The sequence below is a fragment of the Pan paniscus genome, chromosome 19, assembly GCF_029289425.2.
Source record: "Pan paniscus chromosome 19, NHGRI_mPanPan1-v2.0_pri, whole genome shotgun sequence".
NCBI classification, from domain to species: Eukaryota; Metazoa; Chordata; class Mammalia; order Primates; family Hominidae; genus Pan; species Pan paniscus.
The window spans coordinates 15,467,028-15,482,862 of NC_073268.2; the positions used below are offsets into that span (position 1 = coordinate 15,467,028).

At 40.9% G+C, this 15,835-nt stretch overlaps 1 protein-coding gene across 1 annotated transcript in view; it reads right to left on the reverse strand.

Annotated features, from left to right (window-relative positions):
* NAA38 (N-alpha-acetyltransferase 38, NatC auxiliary subunit) overlaps positions 1-15,835 on the reverse strand; it is a 29,154-nt gene that overhangs the window by 12,325 nt on the left and 994 nt on the right. Inside the window, exon 2 of the transcript XR_010110616.1 lies at positions 14,307-14,407. The gene's annotated coding sequence lies outside the window, so the exon portion shown is untranslated. The remainder of the gene's footprint in view (positions 1-14,306; positions 14,408-15,835) is intronic.

Below are 15,835 nucleotides of genomic sequence, written 5' to 3' on the forward strand. Positions count from 1 at the left end.
AAAGTCAGTCCTTTGCTCCTAAAGGATTTTAAGGTGCTTAAGCTCGTAACTCAGGTTGTGAATCTTCTCACCTTGCAGTCATCTTAAGTGAACCTCTGAAGAGAGAAGTGGCTAACAGTAAACTTGATGGTTTAGAATGCAGCTACCAATTATCGAGTACCTTATTACAGCCAGTGCTTTATGTAAGTTAGCTCACTTAAACCTCACCACAACCCTTTGAGATAGGCATTAATACACCATTTTACAGATGGAGGAGCTGAGACTTGAGGGATAAATAGCTTGCCCAGGGTCATAGTTATTAAGTGGCAGAGCTTGGATTCCAGGTGCTACCTTTCTGACACCAAAGCTCAAACTCTTCCGCTAATGAAGTGAGTGGATAACTTTATTATTGACTCTGGGATACATTTTAGGAGTTCTACAGTTTTGGAATATAGAATAAGTTGATTTTTCATGTATTAATTATATCTCATTCAGTCTGAAATAAAAATGATTCTCAGTCGAGTGCGGTGGCTCATGCCTATAATCCCAGCACTTTCGGAGGCCGAGGCGGGTGGATCACTTCAGGTCAGGAGTTCAAGACCAGCCTGGCCAACATGATGAAACCCTGTCTCTACTAAAAATATAAAAAATTAGCTGGGTGTGGTGGTGGATGCCTGTAATCCAAGCTACTTGGAAGGGTAAGGCAGGAGAATCGCTTGAACCCGGGAGGCAGAGGTTGCAGTGAGCCGAGATCACACCACTGCATTCCAGCCCGGGTGACAGAGCAAGACTCCGTCTCCAAAAAAAAGAAAAGAAAAAAAAAATATTTTCCTTTACAGACTGGAGTGCTAGATGGTGAAAGGGCCCAAGAGCAAGTGAAGGGGTAAGAGGAAGCCAGTGTGGGTTAGCATTTCCCATGACAAATTTATAACCTAAAGGATAGTTAATCAGCTGGGAAAAGTGTGCAATTCTGCTGGAACAACTGGGGCTTGAAAACAGATGAAAAGCAAGATACTTCTAGCTGGCCAGCCAACAGAAAACTATTAAGAAATTGTTAAAAAGCAATGTCAAATGGGAAAAAGTTTGGTTTTTGCCATTTTGTATAGGATTATTCAGTTTCCATCACAGTGGTCAATCGAAGAAGATCTACAGCTGGGCATGGTGGCCCCTGTGCTTGTAACCCCAGCTACTCCAGAAGCTGAGGTGGGAGGATTGCTTGAGCCTGGGAGGCAGTTACTGCAGTGAGCTGAGATCATGCCACTGCACTCCAGCCTGGGTGACAGAGCAAGACTCTGTCTTAAAAATAAAATAAAATAAAATAAAATAAATTTTTAAAAGCAGATCTAAAAAACTTGCAGAAGGCAAAGACAACAATTACAACAATTTTAGGCTTACACCTTCCTCCTTCTGATGAAGATGATATTCCTTACTCAGTGAGAGCAAGGAAAAGGATTTAGCTAAAAGGCAGCAATAGAAGGATGAGCAGACCAGATAAAATCTTTTAATCAATTAAAAAACAAAAAATCTTTTAATTGAAAAGATATATTGCAGTATTTGGGTTCTTTATTAGGTACTGGAGGTACAGAGAACTATTCCATAGCTCAGAAGTTGAGTTACTTCTATTTTAAAATTTATTTATCTTGGCCAGGCACGGTGGCTCACGCCTGTAATCCCAGCACTCTGGGTGGCCGAGGTGGGCAGATCACCTGAGGTCAGGAGTTCAAGACCAGCCTGGCCAACATGGTGAAACCCAGTCTCTACTAAAAAAAATACACAAAAATTAGCCCAGTGCAGTGGTGCACGCCTGTAATCCCAGCTACTCGGGAGGCTGAGGCAGGAGAATTGCTTGAACCTGGGAGGTGGAGGTTTCAGTGAGCCGAGATCATGTCACTACACTCCAGCTTGGGGGCGACAGAGCAAGACTCCACCTCAAAAAAAAAAAAAGTTGTAGAAACGGGGTCTCACTATGTTGCCCAGGCTGATCTTGAACTCCTGGGCTCAAGTGATCCACCCACCCCAGCTTCCCAAAGTGTGGAGATTACAGGTATGAACCACCACACCCAACCAGAAATTATTTTTCTAAAAAGATGCCACACCATCACATCGAGCTAAGCACATCTAGAAACAAATTCATTATGGCCTCTTAAAGCCAGCTTCTTTCTCAATTGCTATTAACAATGTCCAATTCTTGAGCCATCACATCATCTAATTTTCTTTTTTCAGGTCTACTGTGGTCCATGAGTTTAGGCATAAATGCCCACCTCTCAATAGCTCTGACCTTGAGCAAGATATTTAACCTCCCTTTGTCTGTTTTCTCATCTGTAAAATGAGTATTAGGATACTTTCTACTTTATAAGGTTATTGAAAGGAGTGAGTGAGTTAGTACATATTAAGTACTTAGTTCCTGGATGCAGAGTAAAACTCAATAAAAGTCAGCAATCATCATCCTATTGTTCATCTTTTGTACATATACTTTACTATTTTTGTATTTTTTTTCTATTGGTCTTTTTCTTATTGTTGATTTCTATGACATCTTTATTTCATCAAGAATACAAACACTAGCTCGCTATCTTCCTTTATACCCCCTTACTCCTGCTGTAATACAATACTGGAGTAATCCTGGAGCCAGTACCCAACCCCAGCAGCTTCTTGATCACTGAAGAAATAGGAAGTAGATCTCTGGTGGGCCAGGTCTAAAACGTTCTTCTTTCTTTTTTTTTCTTTCTTTGAGGTGGAGTCACTCTGTCGCCCAGGCTGGAGTGCAGTGGTGCAATCTTGGCTCACTGCAACCTCCGCCTCCCGAGTTCAAGCAATTCTCCTGCCTCAGCTTTCCGAGTAGCTGGGAATACAAGCACGCGCCATGATGCCTGGCTATTTTTTGTATTTTTAGTAGTGATGGGGTTTCACCACGTTGGCCAGGCTGGCCTCGAACTCCTGACCTCAAGTGATCCACCCACCTTGGCTTCCCAAAGTGCTGGGACGGCAGGCGTGAGCCACCAAGCCTGTCCTTACAATCTTCTTGTCACTCTGGAAACCCTGTCTGTAGTTCTTCTTTGGCCCTTCCAATAATTTTGTAAGCCCGGGTTTCCTGGATAAAGTATCTTTCTGAGCTAGAGTAGTTTCTGTTATCTCTGAGCTCTATTAGAGCACACAGTATTTACTGAATAAAATGGTCTGTCATAAATGGCACAAATATTTTCCTAGCTAGTCTTTTAACTTTATGTTTTCTTACACAGTAAAATTTAGTTTCATTGAGTTAAATCTATCCACGTTTTCCTTTAAAGCATCCACGTTGATGCTTGTTGTACGCTTAAGGCCTTTTTCACCCCTAAGATCAGGAAAATATTCATCCACACTTTTTATATCTCATTCTAGTTCTCTAAAAAATTTTTTGGTCTTGCTGAATTGAGCAGAATTACATTTTTTGTTTTGTTTTGTTTTTTGAGACGGAGTCTTGCTCTGTTGCCCAGGCTGGAGTGCAGTGGCACAATCTTGGCTCACTGCAACCTCCGCGTTCAAGTGATTCTCCTGCCTTAGCCTCCTGAGTAGCTGGGATTGCAGGCATGCACCATCACGCCCGGCTAATTTTTGTATTTTTAATAGAGACGGGGTTTCACCATGTCGGTCAGGCTGGTCTTGAACTCCTGACCTTGTGATCCGCCCACCTCGGCCTCCCAAAGTGCTGGGATTATAGGCCTGAGCCGCTGTGCCCGGGCAATTTTTGTTTTTAATGTCACCATTTAATCCATCTGAAAACTACTTTAGTAAATGGTAAGGATCTACCTTTTATATTTTCGCAAATAGTTTTCCATTTATCAATTATGCATCATTATTTATCAATAATCCTTTGCCCCACTGATTTAAAGTATCACCTTTGCCATATATTAAACACTTGAAGCAGTCAACAGGTATTTACAGGGTGCCTAATGTGTGCCTGGCCGTGTGCTAGACTGATTCGACAGTGGAGAAGGGTGACAGGGCCCCTCCTCTCTGGAGCCTAATGAGAAAGATAAAGGATAATATGGTAGCACATAGGAAGAGCACCTATTATAAGCTTGGCGAGTCAGGGGAGTTTAGTGCATGCCTGCTTACTGTGTGTCAAACACAGTACTAACGACCTTAAAAGGGTAATTCCATTGACTTGGTAATATTAGGGCTTCACAAAAAGACTTATATGTTGCCATTTTAGCTGAAGAAACTGAAACTCTGAGAAGTGGAAGCCGCATATGAACCCAGACCTGTCTCCCAAGCCCAGGTTCTTAAGTACCATGGCTGACCACTAATCCAGACAGCACTGCCTCTTTGAACAGGGACTGACGAGGAGGAGCCAGAGAGGCAAGGGAAAAACCAGGAATGCGAAACTACAGACGTCAAGCAAATTCTTTTTTCAAAAAGGGGGTGGTCAAGTGAAGAACTAAGAACATCCTCTGATTTTCAGCAACCAGGAGGTTGTTGGTAATTTGGTGAAAGCAGCTGTAGTGGGGGCAGAGGGCTGGAAAATGAGTAGGGAAGTAGACACTGAGGGCAGTTAATGCTTTCAAGAGGCTTGGCTGTGAATGGACACAGTGCGGTAAGGTGGCAGCTAAAGGGGTCCAGAGTATTTCTTTCAAAGATAAGGAGATTTGAGCACATTTTAATGTGACTGGGAAAGAGCAAGTGGAATCGGAAATAAAGGACTGAGTTAGAGGATCGCTGCTAACCATTAGTCCCTGAGAAGGTGGCAGGGGTGAGACTAAGAGCCCAAGTATAGGGATTAGCTTCAGACAGGACAGGAGGAGCGGATAAAAGGACAAATATGGATAGAGTTAAACATGTAGTTGAGTGTTGGAATTTCAAGGGAGTTCTCATATGATAATCTATCTCCTGGAAGTAGATAAGATTTTCTATCCATTATGATATTAAAATGAACATATGTATCCTTTTCTTTAAAATGAACTAGTGTAAGGAGAAGGTTCTGAGGAAGTCACTGTGGAGAACTAAAAGAAAGCTGACTAGGAAAAAGGATTCCTGAACAGAAACACTGGTCTGAATGGTCATGGTGTTTTCTTCAGCAGCCCTTTGCATCCTGGGTGTAAACAAGCAACCAAAGTGATACAAGGCCAGGGGTTTGCAGGAAGAAAAATAAGAAGAGGGCACCAAGACAGTGGCAGGAGCATGGTTAAAATGATAGACCATGGAACTTAAGCTGGATAGGAAAAGAGGTGAAGATGGTATAGCTGATTAGGAGAAAATGAGGAACTAAGGGACTACATTGTCTCATGATGGGTCCAAGAACAGAGTAGAAGTAAATGAGGGGGCTAGAAGGATAGAAAGTTGTGGCCCAAGTTGGGGGTTTGAATTTAATACTTCAAAAGGAAGTCCAGAGATGGGGCCAGAAGTGGGATGGCTAGAAAGGTCTCTGGAAATAAGGGGATCAAGGGACCAAAAAGTCTGGGTGATGAATAGATGTGGATCCTAAGGTCACCCAAGATGATGGCAGGACTAAGCCAGGTGTCAGTCTTCAATGAATGAAGGAAATGTCAGGAGGTAAGTAGAAAACACTGAGGAAGAGAAGGTAAGGAGCACACAGCAAGACTGCTGCAGCCTTAAAGAAATAGGGGCTTCTTACACAAGATGAGGGAATCTGGAGACAACAGTAGAGATAAAGAATTAGCCAGGTGCAGTGGCTCACACCTGTAATCCCAGCACTTTGGGAGGCCAAGGTGGGTGGATCACTTGAGGTCAGGAGTTTGAGACCAGCCTGGCCAACATGGTGAAACCCCATCTCTACTAAAAATACAAAAATTAGCTGGGTGTGGTGGCGGGCGCCTGTAATCCTAGCTACCTAGGAGGCTGAGGCAGGAGAATCGCTTGAACCAGGAGGTGGAGGTTGCAGTGAACCAAGATTGTGCCACTACACTCCAGTCTGGGCAATAAGAGCAAAACTCCATCTCAAAAAAAAAAAAAAAAATTAGGTCGGGTGTGGTGGCTCACACCTGTAATCCCAACACTTCAGAAGGCCACTGGTGGGAGGATCGCTTGAGGCCAAGAGTTTAAGACCAATTTGAACGACACAGCGAGATCCCATCTCTACAAAAAATTTTAAAACTATCCGGTTGTGGTGGTGTGTGCCTGTAGTCCAGCTACTTGGGAGGATGAGGGAGGAGGAAAGCTTGAGCCTAGGAGTTCGAGGCTGCAGTGAGCTGTGATCACGCCACTGCACTCCAGCCTGGGTGACAAAGCAAGACCCTGTCTCTAAAACAAAACAAAACAAAACAGAAAACCCTCCATAAGTAATATTTTAATGGTTTCTCACAATCTTTAATTGATATTTAACTTCCTCACTAAAACTGGCTTTAAAGGTGACCAAATGACAAGTACAATACTTTTCTTGGTTTGTACTGTTTTCTTTTAGAGACAGAGTCTCACTGTGTTGCCCAGGCTGCAGTGCAGTGGTGTAATCATAGCTCACTGCAGGCTCCAGCTCCTGGGCTGAGCTCTCCTCCTGCTTCAGTTTCCTGAGTAGGTAGGACTACAGGCATGAGCCACCATGCCTGGCTAATTTTTAAACTTTTTTTGTAGAGATAGTCTTGCTATGTTGCTCAGGCTGGTCTTAAACTCCTGGCCTCAAGCGATCCTCCTCTCTTGGCCTCCCAAAGTGCACTGGGATTACAGGTGTGAGTCACTGTATTGGCTGGTTTGTATTAAAAAGAAATTCAGATAGAATTAATATACCTTGTTCACCATTTTAAATTGAATTCAGGGGTTTTTAGTATATTCACAAGGCTGTGCAACTATCACCATTATCCAGAATTCCAGACATTTCCATCACCCCCAAAAGAAACCCCATATCCATTAGCAGTCCCTCCCATTCTTCCCTTCCCTGAAACCTGCACAACCACTGATCTACTAGTTGCCTATTCTGGACATTTCATATAAATGGCATCAAATAATATGTGGCCTTTTATGTCTAACTTCTCTTACTTAGCATAATGTTTTCAAAGTTCATCCATCTTATAGCATGTATCAGTATTCCATTCCTTTTTACAGCTGAATAATATTCCATTGTATGGATATACTATATTTATCCGTTCATCAGTTGATGGATATTTTTGTTTACACTTTTTGGCTATTATGAATAATGCTTCTATGAAGATTCATGCACAACTTTATGTGTGGACATATGATTCAATTATCTTGGGTGTACACTTAGTATTGAAATTGCTAGGTCATATGGTAGCTCTATATTTAACTTTTTGAGGAACTGTCAGTTTGTACTCTTCTTGATTCCCACGAAGCATCTAGTATCAATGATCATGCCTTCCTTCTGAAGCTGTCTGCTTACTCTACCATAACAACACTACCTGGTACACTTAACACTTGAACAACTTGTTTTTCTTTGGCTACTCCTCTCCCCACTCCACCCTTCAAAGTTCCCCCAAGGTTCTGACCTCTACTCTTCACTTGATATACTAAAATTCTTACCCTTTAAAGAGGTACTAACTCCTACTATAACCTATCATGAACTTACCACTCCAGCCATATGAGGTCTACATACTACCTACTAAATTCTTTCTTATCCCACCTAAACTGCCCTTTTACTTCCTCTTTGCTATACAAATCTCAGTTATTTGGGAGCTAACCTCAAATGCAACTACATATGAAAGTTATTTACTTGATTCCCCCCTCCCAACCAAGAAAGAGCTTTGCTTTCTTCTCTGAATGCTGATTTTACAGCCCATAACCATCATCACAATCATATACTGCTACTTAGGTTTTTATATCTGTTTTAAGTCTTTATCTCAAAAAATGTCCCTCCTCCCTTCACCTAGTCAATCTCTTGATCACTAAAAAATTTTCAAATTGCTTTATAAGATGTACAATGAAAAAATAATTTCTCCTTCCCAGTGGCAACTACTGTGGTTTCCTGTATATTCTTCCTGGAATATTCTATGGATATTCACATATTTTTTTCTTTCATAAATGTTACCATGTTATATATGCTCTTCTGTACTTTCCCTTTTTCCCTCTCATATTTTAATTATTCTTTAAAGTAGAACCTCACTAATGTTTTAAAAACCCTAACTACATTACATCTACTGATTGTACTTTGCTTACACATTTTTCACTTCAAAGAACCAGAGATTCATGAGGAATTATTTCTTTAGAGAAGTCATACTACTTTTTATCCCATTTGGCTCCAGTTGCTAACGTAATCAATGAAGCTACTTAATTTTGTTTACATAAATAATAAATACTTTCTCATTGCAAAAATTCAGAATTATCAATGAAGCAAACAATCCCCCTTGACTATTTTTTCCTGAAAGTAACCAATGTTACCAGTTTGGTATGTACACTTCCAGCATTTTTGAAAGCATTTAAATCCAAATAAATGTATCAGTAAAAATATTATTGTTTTAATTTCTTTAAACATAAACTAAATGATGTCATAACATATATTTTTTTTTTTACAATTTGCTTGTTTCCATTCAACAATATATTAACCATGTCTCTACATACAGAAGTAACTCATTTTTCTTTTTTCTTTTTCTTTTCTTTTTAATGGCCTGCGACACAGCCCCAGGAAATCCTGAGAACATGTGCCCCAGTAACTCCTTTTTCTTAACTGCTGTGTAGTTTGTTTAGCTATTCCTTACTGTTGGAGATTTAGGGTGTTTCCAGTTTTTTGCTGTTACAAACAGTGTTGTAATGAATAGCTCTGTAATGTCACCCTATGCATAAGTATGGTGATTGTTTCTCTATAATAAATGGTGAGAAGTGGAACTCTGTGTCAAAAAACACTAAGTTTATAAGTATAACAGATACTATTAAATTGGCCTTGCTAGTTTTGTGGTATAGTTGTTATAGTTAAAAACAGTAATATATGTGACCATCAGTTTCACATATTAGTGTCCTTTAAAACTCTAGGACATCTCATTGACTTAAAACTCATGTAGTATATAGTAGAAGAACACTAGATTGGAAACCGAAAGATAAAAGTTCAAGTCCTGGTTCTGTCTCTAACTACTAACTTGATCTTAGGTAATCCTTTCAATATCTAGGCCCCAGTTTCTATACCTATAAAATTAGATTAAAGTGATATTTTCTAAAATATGTACCTATATTATTAGTAGCATGCAAGATGCTTTTACTTTTATTGATTTTTATTTTAACAATATTGCATTTTAAATTAGAAAGAAAAACATAATTACAGTATCAAATTAAAGATTTATGAATATTATTTCTAGCAATATAAAATTTACCTTTTAAAGAACATTCATTTAAGTTAAAGAAAGGTGAGTGATTTAAAGAAAAATAGTATGCATATAATGGTATAGCTGATATATAGATATGGCAAATCATGAATATGATATATGAAAGACTGAAGTTTCCTCCTTGATAAAATCAAGAACAGGTTAGATTAAAGCAGTAAATCCTAGACTTTTAGATTTTAATGATCAATAAAATGTAAAAAAAAAAAAAAGTTAGTGATCAACATGGGGTTGCTGACTTTTCATTGTGCTGAGTAAGGACATTAAGAACAACAAAATTCATAATCTCAGCACTGTGGGAGGCCGAGGCAGGTGGATCACCTGAGGTCAGGAGCTCGAGACCAGCCTGGCCAACATGGTAAAACCCCGCCTCTGCTAGAAATCCAAAAAATTAGCCGGGTGTGGTGGTGGCACGCGCCTGTAATCCCAGCTACTCGGGAGGCTGAGGCAGGAGAATGGCTGAAACCCAGGAGGCAGAGGTTGCAGTGAGCTGAGATCGCGCCATTGCACTACAGTCTGGGCAACAAGGACGAAACTACGTCTCATAAAAAGATATTTAAAATTATTTAAAATGTTGTATAATTATAAAAGAAGTACATGTTGAAAATTTTCAGATTGTACAGTAAGTATAAAAAGTCATTTTCTTATTCTTTTTCTCCCCCTTCCCCACTAAAATCTACTCACATTCTGCCATACAGATCTATCTCAGCTTTAGAAAGGAAGTTTTTAACATTATAAATATGTATATGTGTATATATGTTTAATAATATGTAACATAATTTATAACATAAAATATAAGCATATATACATATATTTATCCTATATAAATATACTGTATACTATATTTATTCTATGTAAAAATATATATCAGAAATATATCCTCTCAGAATAAAGGACAGACTTTTCCAGGAAAGGACATGTGGCAACCTTTCTTAGCCATTTGAGAACCACTGATTTATAAGACCTTCCATCTCTAAAATACTATGATTAGGTCTAGACTATCCTGAGTATTTACATGCCTTTCATTATTATCACTGACCTACATATTTCAAAAGACAATTAGGAATCTCTTTAACATATCCTTGGGTAGAAAATCATAGATTGCAAGTGTTTTTTCAGTCTTTTACTCTGCTTGTTGTATGAGTACATGTCTGTGCTCTATCACTGATTATCATTGGTTCCCTACATCAGAGTTTTAACCTGGGGTCCAAGACTTCAGGGTATTCGTAACACCGTGAAAACATATGTGACATTTTGTGTGTATTTTTTTTTTCTGGAGAAAGTTTCTAACTTTCTACGATCCTAAAAGGTTAGAAATTATTGCTTTAGATATGTTTCTTGCTTTTGCGTTAAATAAATAATCTTATTCTTGGCCTGAGAGTCCCTTAAAAATTTTTCTTCATTTGCATTTCACAGCTGAATATTTGAGTTCTTTGTTCTCACCTTAATAGTCCTCTCATTAAAACCAAAAAATATTCTCCCCTACCCATTAATCATAAGGAATTTAAATTTTTTATTTAATTTTTATTTTTTGAAGTACTGAAAGACAGAAGAAGGCAGAGACTGATGCCCCACAATGAAAGTGACAGGCAGGGAGACAAGCAGCTAGACAGTGAGACACACAGGCATAGATAAAAGGCCTAACGACAGAGAGACTACACAGGCAAAAGAAATATAGAGAAACCTGGAAACACAGAAGGAGAGACACAAGAACTGAGCAGACAGAGAAGAAGGATGGCAGAAAAATAGGCTGGCAGGGAGGGAATGGAGATTGACTGACAGAGAAGGCAGGCAAAATCACCAAAAGGGATGCAGACAGGCAAACAGAGAGAGAAAGAGAGAAGAAGGGAAGACAGATAAAGGAAGAAAAAATAAGGTAAGAAGGAAGACAAAGTGATAATGGTGTTTTATACAACATAGTGCTTTATAATTTATAAAGTGCTATCACATACATTACTGCAGGCAGACAGGGAGAATCCAGCAGACAGATGGGGTGATGGAAGGATACAGGCCAATCAGACAGAAGAGAGGGGAGAGGGCCAATCAGAAAAAGAGGCTAGAATAGAGATCAAGACAGACAGATAAGAAGAAAGAACCAAGAAAAGAGAAGTAAGAGAGGGAAAGAGGGAAAGAGTGGAGAGACACAAAGATAGAGGCTGAAACAGTTAAACTCAGGAAAACAGGCAGTAAAAAAGCAGAAATGAAAGAACAGTGCATTGTGTGTAGAAGTTTTATTATCATCTTTTTCAAAGAGACCTGGTTAGAGGTTGTGTCTTTGTCTCCTTCAAAGAGTTATAAAATGTCTCTAAGGTGGCATGTGAGTGGAGCCAGAAGGCCGGATGAAAAAGGAAAAAAGTTTTAATCAGGAGAAAGCTTTTTAGACTAGGAGGAAGACAAACTTCTTAGGCCTAGGTCGACAACCTAAAGGATCTGGATTCACATGACCTTACAGAATTCATATAGACTAAGTGAGAAAGCAGGGCAGTCCTCTACCTACTCTGTGTGCATGTAAGCTCAGCTTACTGTTACTTATTAACAGTGCCTATATTTATAGGGTACTTTTTAGTACTACCGGTGCTTTCATGCCTTCTCCAATACACATTTCAGTGATGAAGCGACCAACAAAGATGTCTTGCTGGCATCAGACCACTTACCATGCAGAGCAGACTACATTTGGAGAGAGTAAAGCCTTCCTGAGCACTCCTCAAGTACTGGTAGTGAACGCATGCAACCAGTAACTAGTCAATCCAAAAGACAAGTGCTTTGGGTAACACTTGGTAGAATCAAAAAGACCAGAGATGGCAAGCCCAGCCAAGTTAGTTAGGAGTACTGACAGACTGACAGAGGAAGGAGCATCCAGAAAAACTGGAAGAAAAGTAGGGAGGAGTACAGCAAAACACAAGCAAAAGCAAGCAAGCAAAAAGACTTGTGTATGTGTAGACTTTTCTCTGGAGCAGTATCCAGGAAATGTGAAACAGTGGCTGCTTCTGAGGAGAGGAACTCCGGGACTGGGGGAGAAGGATGGGAGACAGGTTTACTTTTCACAGTACACTTTCTGTACTTTTAAAATGTTGTACCATAAGTATGTACTACCTACTTAGAAGTTAACTGGGAAAAAGAAACAAAAGAAGAGAGAAAAGCAAGAAGAGATGTGGACAGCAAGAGCCTGCCAAGCAGACAGCAAAAAGGCAGGAAGGCAGCGAGAGACTGGGAAAATGGCAAAAAGACTGAGACAGGCAGACTGTCTGAGGAACCAGAAAGACAGAAAAAGAGATAACTGAAATAAAGGCAAACGTGAGAGAAGGCAGGGTAGGGGATGTGGCAAGAAGTTAGATAAGACTTTGAGGCAAAGGGGTTACTGAGAGGTTTAGGGGAGAGAGACTATCCTCATTGATGGATGTTGGCAGAGAAGAAGCAAAGGAAGAAAAAGCTGGTAAGTATGAAGACTAAAGAGAGAAAAGCCTGAAACGGTGGGATAGCAGCAAACAGGGTAGACAGGCAAGAGAGATCTAAAGGGAGGCAAGGGAAAAGGAGGAACTTAACAGGCACAAATAAGAGAAGGAACAAGCAGAAGGGCAAGAGAAGAGGCAAACCAAGATGGGGAGCCGTGGCAGGGCCTGGAAGGTAGACAAACCGAGAGATGCAGGCTAAAAAAGTGATAGAGACAGGCAGGCGGGGAGACAGATGGCTAGAGAGAGAGTGGTGGGCAAACAGCCAGAGAAGCAGACAGACAACCAGAGAGGAAAAAGAGGCTGCCAGCCAGTCAGGGAGGAGCAGACAGGCAGGCAGGCAGACACCATAACAGGAGCAAGCAGGTAAAGAGGCAGAAATAAGGAGAGAAGAAGAAAAATCAAGAGGTCAGGAGAGAGAGAGAGAGAGAACAGAAAGAGATGCAGACAGGCAAAAGGGAGGATGGATGAGAGGGAGAATAAGGCAAATTAGCAAATCCACATGCAAAGCACACTCGAGAGAGAGAATGACGAGTGTTTGTATAGGGATGCACACGGCCACCTTTAGCCACCCGCACCTGCAGATCATGGCACATGTGGCAAGCAGAGGCTCTCAGTATAGGGAGAGGGCACAGAGGCAGAGAGGCTGCGGTGCACATGATGCGCAGTGTGGCCCACATACACGTGGAGACACTCTTCCCATACACAGTATGATCCACAGACACACACAGAAGGGGCCAGAAAGAGGGGGAGTCAGGCACACATGAGGAAGAGCCACACACAGTCAGAGACTGGAAGACAGAAGTAAGCAGAAAGAAGACAGAGATGGAAAGTCACGTAGAGGTGACAGAGCCTGAGGGTCCAAGGGATGAGAAGGATAGTCTCAGTTAAAAACAAAGACATAAATAGAGAGAAGCCCACAATATAGAAAGGGGGGGATAACCAGATGAACTAGTAAAGAGGGACAGAGAAAGAAGACAGGAGAGCAAAATCGACTGGAAAACTGGAAAAGGAGGAGGAGTTAGACTTAGTACAGAAATGATGTGGGAACCGAAGCAAGAGAATTCCAAAGGCCAGGTTAAAAAAAAAGAGATGGAAACCAACACCCAATAAAGTGCATTAGTGTGGGGAGTGGAACATTAATAAAGAACATTTTAGCTTCATAAACAAAAATGTGCGTCATCTTCCCAGTCACTAATACTTTCTGGTTGCTGCCCACCTACCCCTCCCTCTCAGGGTGCTCCTGAGCACCGCCGAAGATGGGTGGCCAGCAGTTACACTGGAGAGGTAGAGGAATAACCCAGAGAGAAATGATTCCACAGGCATGGAATGGGAAGCAAGGGAAGGGGCAAAGGGAGATCAAAGGAATGGGAGGAAGCTAGAGTAAGAAAGGGTCAACAAGAATGAAAGAGGGTAGAACTGAGCTATTTGCCCTCCTTCCTTTGCTCCATTTGGCAAGGATCATTTTCTGTCTAGACCTCTCTGAGCAAATCTCTGTATGAGAAAGCTACTTTGGGACTCCTTTCCAACTGTCCAATTCCTGGTACCACTTTACCATAAACACTGGGGTACAGTTGGAAATCACAGGTCAGAAAGTTAGATGAAAACGCCTGGGTATAACCCCTACCTCTGCTTTTTCTCAGTTCCAGCTCCTTTCTCTTTGACGGTACCTCAGTTGCTTCTACTTTATCGGATAGTGTTGGAGATCATGGAGGGAAGGCAAATATACTGAAACGGAAGAAAAGAGAACATAATTTCACGATCTTCAGATTTGACTCTTTCCTCTTTATCCTAAAAATTTGTTGTTTACCCCCCAAATTAATTTCTCAAGTCAGTTGAATTTTACATTCTAACAATTGGAGGAGGGGAAAGCGAGGGAAAGGGGAAAAGAGTAAAGATAAAATTTATAACAATTATAAATCACTGAAAAGGCTGGGTAAAGGGGAGAATCAAACATGGACTCCTTTGAAAAAAACTCAATCATCGTATCTATTCATATCTCTCCCCCAAAAGTCACTAGGATTTCTATCACTTTTTTTAAAGAAAGCAGAAAAAAATCCAGTCCCGCTTCTCATTTAAAAGATATGTACACAATTAAATGCGTTGTGACTTCAATGAGGTATGTAGAAACAGAGTTATATATAAACATATATTTCATCTTTTTCCTTTTCAATGCCTGAAGGGGAAAAAAACCTTCACATCAAACCACTCCCTTCTGAAGTATTCAAAAAAAAAAAAAAAGCTTTTCTTTAGAGAAGGGAGGTGGGGAGGAAGAGACTAGTAAAGAAAATAAAAAAAATTAAATCTAGTTGGACTAGTATCTAACTAGTTAACCTTTAACAATTTATGCTGATGTCAGACTGAGCATGAGTACTGATTAATGCCCCCCCTCAAATATTTTTTATAAGGGGGGAGTTAGTCACAGCAGCCATTTTTGTTTTATGCAGAAATCCTTCATGCCCCCCCAACACACACACACACACACACACACACTTCAGTACACAAGGAAAATATCTCTATTAATCTGTGCACTAATCAGTTATGAAAAAGGAGAAATTTGTGGGTTTCTGGGTAAAGGCTTGGAGATGGGGGTGTAACAGGGAGGAGAATGGGGGGGTGAAAAATGAAATATTAAGCCAGCCATTTTGTTTGAAAAGGGGATTTTCCCCCCTCTCCCTTTCTTTATGGAGGGGGTGGCGGTGCTGGAGGGGGGGTTGTTTTAAAAATAATTTCAAGGCGGCCATCTTGGTGCCTCAGCTCTGAGAAATATTTCTGAGCGCCCCCCTCAGAATTTAAATATATTTAAAGCAACGGAGAGGGGGGCAGAGAGAAGTCGAAAACTTTTATATATATACATATATATATATATGTATATATATATATATTTTTTAAATCCCCCTTTCTTGTTCTCTTGGGAGGAAAGAGAGAAGGAAAAAAAGTCTTTCCTCAATTTTTTCCAAGACAATTTTTGGGGGTGGTTTGGCCCCCCTCCTCAGACGGCGGCCCCGAGGGTGGGGGTTTCGGAGGGGGGTGGCCCGGGGGTTTGGGGGGCTGGGGGAGGCGGTGAGGAGGAGGAGGACGACGCCGCCGAGGAGGAGGAGGAGGAGGAGGAGGAGGAGGAGGAGGTGGTGGTGGTAGCGGTGGGGGAGGCGGGCG